General features: G+C 57.8%; 1 non-coding gene across 1 annotated transcript; it reads left to right on the forward strand.

Moving 5' to 3' along the window:
• The first annotated feature begins 8,971 nt into the window (after positions 1-8,971).
• Positions 8,972-9,129, forward strand: LOC118515960. The gene has a single exon (XR_004907551.1). It is a non-coding gene; the product is annotated as a 5.8S ribosomal RNA (ribosomal RNA).
• Positions 9,130-9,311: the final 182 nt, after the last annotated feature.

Consider the following 9,311-nt stretch of genomic DNA (forward strand, 5'->3'; position numbering starts at 1 on the left):
GGGTTCACGATGAGATATCAGGCAAATAAGTGGACCTAAAGTGAGTTATACGGGTAAGACGAGGTGTCCAAAGACCGAAATAGGGGTACCAACTGAGAACGAAATGAAGGTCCCCGAAGTCGCCATACAAGTTATAGGAGGTGTCCAAAGTACGAAAAGAGTTCCATATTCGGCTGTTCCTACTATATGGTTCCCTGATTGCTGCTCCAAGGAGTAGTGAGGAAGTGTCCAAAGGTCTGTTGGGGGTATCGAGGTGATACCCTCGACGGACAATATGCACGAAAAGTGGTTCGATGATCTATCCTGTAGGTCGTACGGCAGCCATACCCGGCTGGAAGTACCGCGGTAATTCCGCAATAAAACGTTCGCCAGACGAACAAACAAATTGAATTAGCTCATCGTAGTGTACGGAAACGAAACGAAAATGTAAGGTGATTAGGGATCCGGGAGCAATCTCGCGATCCCATGGTTCGGTGTAAGAAATGATACGAAGTGTTCATAAGTCTCCTCTGGAGGCAGAACCATCGTAGCAAAGTTCGGGAACCCAAGGGTCACAAAAACTCGTAGGACGATATCCACGAATAATCGGGGACTTGTGGGGACTACCGTGCCCTGACAAGTCAACTACACCTTAACTGGTGATGGTCGTCCTACGGGGACCTGCGGGGAACAAAAGGGTCACTAAAACTCGTAGGACAATATCTCCGAATAATCGGGGACTTGTGGGGACCACCGTGCCCTGACAAGTCAACTACACCTTAACTGGTGATGGTTGTCCTACGGGGACCTGCCGGGAACCCAAGGGTCACAAAAACTCGTAGGACGATATCCACGAATAATCGGGGACTTGTGGGGACTACCGTGCCCTGACAAGTCAACTACACCTTAACTGGTGATGGTCGTCCTACGGGGACCTGCGGGGAGCAAAAGGAGTCAGAAACAATCGTAGGACGATATCCACGAATAATCGGGGACTTGTGGGGACTACCGTGCCCTGACAAGTCAACTACACCTTAACTGGTGATGGTCGTCCTACGGGGACCTTCAGGGAGCCGCAGTAAGTCGCAGGTCGTATGCGAGCCTTGATTGGTCCTGTTGGGGGCGTGCGGGGTGTAATGCCTCGGTACGTCAAATGTTGGTGTACGATGTACATCGATAATCTGACATCCTCCTGAACAACCTTTGCTCGTGTGGTTATTGGCGCTGTGGAGTCGGTGTACTGCCGCAGGTCAATGAGAGTGGTCACAACAAAGATTGTGTCACCTGATGAACGTAGAAAGAGAGTCTGCGGGGACTGGTGCCCTGGTAGACAAAAAATATCGAACAAGCAATTGACGAAGACGAATTCTGGTTGATCCTACCAGTAATATACGCTTGTCTCAAAGGTTAAGCCATGCATGTCTAAGTACAAACATAAATGAATGTGAAACCGCATAAGGCTCAGTACAACAGCCATAATTCACAAGATCATCCACCCATCAGTTACTTGGATAACTGTGGAAAAGCCAGAGCTAATACATGCAACATGCCGGGACCGCTGTCCGCTTGCGGGCGGTGGAACTGGTGCACTTATTAGTAAAACCAATCGCCTCCGGGCGGCTTGAGTTGAAGTCTGGATAAGGATGCCGATCGTATGGTCGCTTGACCGACGACAGATCTTGCAAATGTCTGCCCTATCAACTATTGATGGTAGTGTAGAGGACTACCATGGTTGCGACGGGTAACGGGGAATCAGGGTTCGATTCCGGAGAGGGAGCCTGAGAAATGGCTACCACATCCAAGGAAGGCAGCAGGCGCGTAAATTACCCAATCCCGGCACGGGGAGGTAGTGACGAGAAATAACAATATGGACCTCTCTAACGATGGTCCATAATTGGAATGAATTGAGCATAAATCCTTCAATAAGGATCAAGTGGAGGGCAAGTCTGGTGCCAGCAGCCGCGGTAATTCCAGCTCCACTAGCGTATATTAAAGTTGTTGCGGTTAAAACGTTCGAAGTTGATTCCCCGTCCAGACACGCGACCGCCGCGGGCGCCCGGCACACGCCGGATACGTTCGTGCGCGAGCTCGCGGCTGCGACTCACAATGGTGTGCCTGGGCGTCAACCTCGTGATCGGTCGGGCACGTCCCGAGCCGGTGCGTGGTGCCCGGGCAGCTCCCATTTACCTTGAACAAATTAGAGTGCTTCAAGCAGGCTAGTACAAAAGCGTCCACACCCGCCCAGGGTTGGCGTTGGCCGAGAATAATCTTGCATGGAATAATGGAACATGACCTCGGTCTGAGTCTTTTGGTTGGTTTTGTATAGACCCAGAGGTAATGATTAACAGAAGTAGTTGGGGGCATTGGTATTACGGCGCGAGAGGTGAAATTCGTAGACCGTCGTAGGACCAACTGAAGCGAAAGCGTTTGCCATGGATGCTTTCATTAATCAAGAACGAAAGTTAGAGGATCGAAGGCGATTAGATACCGCCCTAGTTCTAACCGTAAACGATGCCAATCAGCAATTGGGAGACGCTACTACATTCGGTGCTCTCAGTAGCTTCCGGGAAACCAAAATCGGGTTCCGGGGGAAGTATGGTTGCAAAGTTGAAACTTAAAGGAATTGACGGAAGGGCACCACAAGAAGTGGAGCTTGCCAAAAGGACACTCAGGCGCTCTCAGCAGAGGGAGAGAGCCGAGGCACGCCAGTCGCAGGGTCCTGCCCAGCATCGCATGCTGGAACTGCAGGAGCAGCTGCGCCGTGAGATCCAGGAGGAAGAGAAGCAGATGAGGGCGAGGAGCGGGCACGGGCAGCGGTCCCAGCCCCTGCAACAGCCGTACGACTTTCCGGCATCGGAAACCAGGCGGCAGCAGCAGCAATCCTACCGTGACGCCCTGGTAGGTGGTTGGCAGGTTGTGGGGAAGCGGCAAAAGGCCCAGCCTTCAGCTGCACCTCAGCAGCGGCAGCGGCCGCAACCAGCAACCAAGAGCCAACGCCCCGCACAGGCAAACCGGCGGACGAAAAGGCGACGACCAGACGCCATTCTGGTGGTTCCAGCACCGGGGGTCTCCTTCGCCGAGATGTACCGACCCATCCGGACGAGCCCGGCCCTGGAGGATGTCCAGCACTGCATCCGTATCGGCAAGCGGACACCGAAGGGGAACCTTCGGATGGAGCTGGCACGGGACATGGACTCGGCGGCGCTGTGCAGCCGCATTCAGTCCACGCTGGGAGAGCTGGGATCCGCCAGGGTCCTGACGGAGATGGCGGAGGTTGTTCTGAAAAACGTCGACAACCTCACGGAGGAGGAGACGATCAGGGAGGCGTTGAAGGCGGCACTCGCCAAGGAGCCAGCGGTGGCCTCGCTTCGCATCTGGGAGCGGGCAGATGCCACAAAGCGGGCCCGCGTGCGGCTACCGCGAGTGGAAGCGGAAGCCCTGCTCCAAAAAGATCGCCTTATTATAGACTACTCCTCGTGTCGGCTGGAGGAGGCCCCCAGGCTGGAGGCGGCAAAGCGCCGTTGCTTCCGGTGCCTGGAAAGGGGCCACATGGCAGCGGACTGCGTCGGGCCCGATCGCAGCAACTGCTGCATCAGATGCGGAGCTCCTGGCCATCGGGCGGCCAGCTGCAGCAGTGCGGTTAGCTGCATTCGGTGTGGAGGACCACATCGAATTGCAGCGCACGGCTGCAGGGGAGCTAACCTTTCCCCCCGCCGCTAAGCATGTCTGTGGGGAGCCACCTCCAGGTCCTGCAGGTTAACACCAACAGGAGTCGGAGTGCGCAGGACCTGGCTCTCCACACAATGCGGACGGAGCGGGTGGACGTTATGGTGGTGTGCGAGCTGAGTTCGGTTCCGGACGGGAACGCAAACTGGGTGGTGGACCGCGACAGGCTGGTGGCCATTGTCGCGAGCGGATACTCCCACCCGGTTCAGCGGATCTGGAGCTCGAGTTTTCCCGGCATCGTGGCGGCGGACGTGGCAGGCGTCACGATCATAGCGTGTTACGCGTCGCCAAGCATCGGGGTTCCCCAGTTTGTTGAGATGCTGCAACGCATTGAGGTGCTCGCCTCAGGACGCCCCCGAGTGTTGCTTGCCGGCGACTTCAACGCCTGGCATAGCGCCTGGGGCAGCAGCAGGACCAACGCGAAGGGCGAGGAACTGCTACAGCTGGCGGAGGGTCTCGGGCTCGATGTCCTGAACCTGGGGAGGGAAGCCACCTTCCTCGGGAACGGCGTCGCTCGCCCGAGCATTGTGGACGTCGCCTTCGCCAGTACTTCCATCAGCAGGCAGGACCTCGTCGGGGACCCCGACAGGCAATGGAGGATGCTGGGAACTTACTCATTCAGCGACCACCGGTACATCCGCTTCGAGGTGGGGGAAAGGCCGGCGGCAACGAGCCGCAACTCTACGGGAGCAGAAGCAGCACCAGCAGTGAGAGCAGCGGGCAGACGCTGGCGGGCAAAGGAGTTTAGCCGGGAGCTGTTCGACATCGCGTTGCGGGCAGCCAACTTCGTGGAGGAGGCCACGGACCCTGAGGGCCTGACCCGAACCCTGAGCCGGGCGTGCAGCGAGATCATGGCGGAGGTTTCCCCGTCAGTCGGCCACACAGGACGTCCGGCGTACTGGTGGACACCAGAAATCGGCCGGCTACGGGAGAACTGCCGCCTGGCTTGGGAACGGTACAGCAGGGTACCGACTAGCGACACGGCAGCCCGCAGAACAGCTTCTGCACGGCACCAGGAGGCCCGCCAGCTGCTGACAGCTGAGATCCGGGCTAGCAAGCGGGACCGTTACAATGAGTTTCTGCAACACCTGGAGGATGATGAGACGGGTAGGTGGCAGGGGGAGCTCCTGCGACGGCTCGGAGGGAGCCGCGTCGCACAAGAACGCGATCCGGCCGTTCTGCAGCGCATTGTGGACGCGCTGTGCCCGAACCACCCCCCTGTTGCCTGGCCTCCCATCGAATCGGACGGCGTCGACATCAGGCCAGTGACGGAGCAGGAGTTGCTCGACATCGCAGCTGGCCTGAACCCTCGGAAGGCGCCCGGTCTGGATGGACTGCCGAACGCTGCCCTTTCGGCTGCCATCCGGGCGCATCCGACGACGTTCGCGAGGCTCCTCCAGGAGCAGATGGATGCTGGCCGCTTCCCGCGGCAATGGAGGAAGGCGAAGCTGGTGCTGCTTCCCAAACCGGGAAAACCCCCGGGCGAGCCGTCATCGGTGAGACCGGTGATGTTGCTGGACACGCCCGGCAAGGTGTACGAGCGAGTACTGCTGAACCGCCTGAACGACCACATCGAGATGCCGACGGAGCCGCTCCTCTCCGAATACCAGTTCGGCTTTCGGCGTGGTCGGTCGACACTTCAGGCGGTTGGGCTGGTGATGGAGGCTGCCAGATCTGCGATGAGTTTCGGGCGAACGAATAGACGCGACAAGCGCTGCCTGCTTGTCGTTGCTCTGGACGTCCGTAACGCCTTCAATTCCGCAGACTGGCAGGCCATAGCACTGGCGCTGCAGACCAAAGGAGTGCCCTCAGGACTGCGCAGCATCCTGCAGGAGTACTTCTCCGACCGTGAGCTGACGTATGATACCAGCTCCGGTCCGGTAACACGCCGAGTAACGGCAGGTGTTCCGCAGGGGTCCATTCTGGGCCCCACCCTGTGGAATATCCTGTACGACGGCGTGTTCGGAGTGCAGCTGCCGGAAGGTGCATCCGTCATCGGCTTTGCGGACGACCTGGCAGTACTCGCCAAGGGGTGTACACCGGAGGAGGCGGCAGGTGTAGCGGAGGAAGCTGTGGCAGCGATTTCCGCCTGGATGGAGCAACATCGGTTGCAGCTGGCCCCGGAAAAGACGGAGATCGTCCTCATCTCCAGTCTGCGTCGGGGCCATCCAGCGGTGCCCGTAGTGATCAACGGCGTCGAGGTCCGCTCGAAGCCGGCGATACGCTACCTCGGGGTCATGCTTCACGACCACCTCTCGTGGAAGCCACACGTCGAGAAGGCCACCGCAAAGGCACTCCGTGTGGTGAAGCTGGCCACCGGCGTGATGTCCAACCACGCCGGACCGAGGATGGCTAAACGTCGGCTGCTGGCAGCAGTGGCGGACTCGGTTGTGCGATACGCGGCACCCATCTGGGCGGAGGCGGTGAAGTTCCAGTGGTGCAGGCGGAAACTGGAGCAGCTGCAGCGACCTTTGGCGAAAGGTGTCGCCAGGACCTTCCGTACCGTCGGCTACGACACGGCGGTAGTGCTGGCTGGACTGGTCCCGCTACACCTGCAGGTGGACGAGATCGCGCGGTGCTATACCAGGCATCAACGGGCGTTGCAGAGGCGGGTGCTGATAGACAAGGAGGTGATCAAGCGGCTGGAGCACTCGGCGACCATCAGGCAGTGGCAGACATCGTGGGACCAGGATGCCGCTCATCCGACCGCGAGCAGGTTCCTACGATGGGCTCACCGCGTGCTGCCGGATATTGCCGGCTGGGTAGGTAGGAAGCACGGCGAGGTTGATTTCTTTCTTAGCCAGGTACTCTCCGGACATGGCTTCTTCCGGGAGTACCTACATGCTATGGGTTTCACCTCTGCCCCGACCTGCCCCTTCTGCGCTGACAACACCGTGGAGTCGGCAGAGCACGTGGTGTTCCACTGTCCGAGGTTCGCCGACACGAGAGTGCAGTTCTTGACGGACGCGGACGGCGTCGTCATTTCCCCCGATGAGCTGGAGCGTTTTCTGCTGTCGAGCCCGGAGGCTTGGCAGCGAACGGCCACGGCAACACGGCGGATCTGCAGCTTTCTACAACAAAGGTGGCTGGAGCAGCAGGTTGCCGAAAACGCGGCCATCGCTGGCGGGATCGTTTCCGCCAATGAGCTGGCGGAACGCGTTCGGCAACAGGTCCGCCGTGAAGCCAGAAACGCTGGCCAACGGCGAAGACGCCGGCAACGGCAGACATCCGCCATCGGGGAGATGGACATGGACCAACAACAGCACCCGTCCAATCAGCAGCAGGAGAGGCAACGCCCAGTTCGGCCCGAACGAGTTCCGCCATCGGCCGAAGTGTTACTTCGTCGTCGGCTAAGGCGGAACCAACGGCAGCGGGAATACCGCGCCCAATTACGCGCGGGTACATTGCCGCCATTGCGTTCGGGCCGAACTCGCCGAAGCAGAGCACCGCCGACGGAGGAGGAGCTAGCCCGACGACGGGCCAACAGGCGCGCGCGAGAACGCCAACGCCGCCACGAGCGACAGGATCGCCATCGCGGCTTAATGTCGGCCGACGTAGAAGCCGCCATCGCGACCACCAACACGTCTACGCGTTGAGTGGGAGCGGTTACGGCCGAAACGATCGGCCAGTCAGCGAGCGTGCGAAAACACGACCGGGCGAGACCGGCATTTTGCCGTCTCCGCTTTGTGCGGTCGTTCGTTCTAGCACAGTCGGGCGAGAGAGAGCGCGCGTGCGCTCGGTTCGGGTACGTTCGGCATTTTGCGTCGTCCGCTTTGTGCGGATGTTCGTACCCGACCGGCAGTAGGAGAGAGAGCGTGCGCGTGCACTGTGAGAGCTAGGCCCGTCTTTTTCGTTTACGTTTGTGCGGATGTCTGTTCTGTCCCACCGTAAGCGTCAAAGTGTCTGCGTACTTATGTGTGTGCGTGTGTGTGTGCGTACATACTATACGTTAGAAATAGGGAAAAAATGGAGACTCGACGAACCGCGGGCACGCCCGCTTCGTAAATGTTAGGTGTGTTAATGTAAGTCCTTCATTTTTAATGTTGTGTTTACGTTTAGACAGGCGGGGCGCGGGCCCTTACTAAATTTAGTCAGGGACGCCATTGCAGCCGGTGGCTACGCCTCCGTCGGGAAGGCCGCCGGCAATGGAGAGGTTTATTCGTTTTATAAAAAGAAGTGGAGCTTGCGGCTTAATTTGACTCAACACGGGAAAACTTACCAGGTCCGAACTTATCGAGGTAAGACAGATTAAGAGCTCTTTCTCAAATTTAAGGGTAGTGGTGCATGGCCGTTCTTAGTTCGTGGAATGATTTGTCTGGTTAATTCCGATAACGAACGCGACTCAAACAAGCTAACTAGAACGCTGTCAGCAGTGTGCCTCCGGGCGCACCTGACGTTACGGGGCGGCGGCGCCTTCGCGGGCGGTCGTCGCACTAGTTTGCCCTGCTTAGCGGGACAACTTGTGTTTAGCAAGGTGAGAGTGAGCGATAACAGGTCCGTGATGCCCTTAGATGTTCTGGGCTGCACGCGTGCTACAATGTGGGCAGCAGCGTGTTCTCGCCAATAGGCGCCCCCATTCCGAGAGGAACGGGAAATCACCCAAATGCTCATTTAGTTGGGATTGGGGACTGCAACGGTCCCCATGAACCTGGAATTTCTAGTAAGTGCTAGTCATTAGCTAGCGCTGATTACGTCCCTGCCCTTTGTACACACCGCCCGTCGCTACTACCGATGGATTATTTAGTGAGGTCTCTGGAGGCATACCTTCCGCGGTTCCTTCGTGAGCTGCAGTTGGCACGGCCGAAGTTGACCGAACTTGATGATTTAGAGGAAGTAAAAGTCGTAACAAGGTTTCCGTAGGTGAACCTGCGGAAGGATCATTACCGATCAAACAAGTCCGGGAGTGAGGTTGCCAAACGCATCGTCGGCATCACATGCTGACGCGCACGCTACAACCACAAGATGGTGTAGCACACTTGGTAGAGTTGAGCGAAAGCAACTCTTTCAAAGGGATACACATACCACTGCCTCGGCGAAGGTCAGTAAAGATGCACACTTTGGTAGTACCGGGTACCTTATACACTGACTGATTGTCGTGTCACAACGGGGTGATCGACAGTCGCACTTTGGCGTGCTCGGCTCCGCATCCGTCGGGGCCGTGGGCGCCTGCAGTGTGGTACTAGGGAACCAGAGTTGTGTGTTGGTATGTGTATAATGGATGGATGGACTTCGGTTCCATTCATCAACTAGTTCGGTGTGTACGTTAAACCCTAGGCAGGGGATCACTCGGCTCATGGATCGATGAAGACCGCAGCTAAATGCGCGTCAGAATGTGAACTGCAGGACACATGAACATCGACACGTTGAACGCATATGGCGCATCGGACGACTCAACCCGACCGATGCACACATCCTTGAGTGCCTACCAAGTTATCTCAACACTCTAACCAAACTGACCGTCCTGACCCCATCATAGGGGGGTAGGCTGTCGCAGCATGGCGTGCTCGGATCCGCATCCTTGTCGGGACCGTGGGCGCTGAAAGTGAGAGTGCTAACACAGAGAGACATACGAGGTATGGTACACAAACCTAAACATACACACACAT

Source organism: Anopheles stephensi, unplaced genomic scaffold (assembly GCF_013141755.1).
Source record: "Anopheles stephensi strain Indian unplaced genomic scaffold, UCI_ANSTEP_V1.0 ucontig21, whole genome shotgun sequence".
In the NCBI taxonomy this organism is placed as follows: Eukaryota; Metazoa; Arthropoda; class Insecta; order Diptera; family Culicidae; genus Anopheles; species Anopheles stephensi.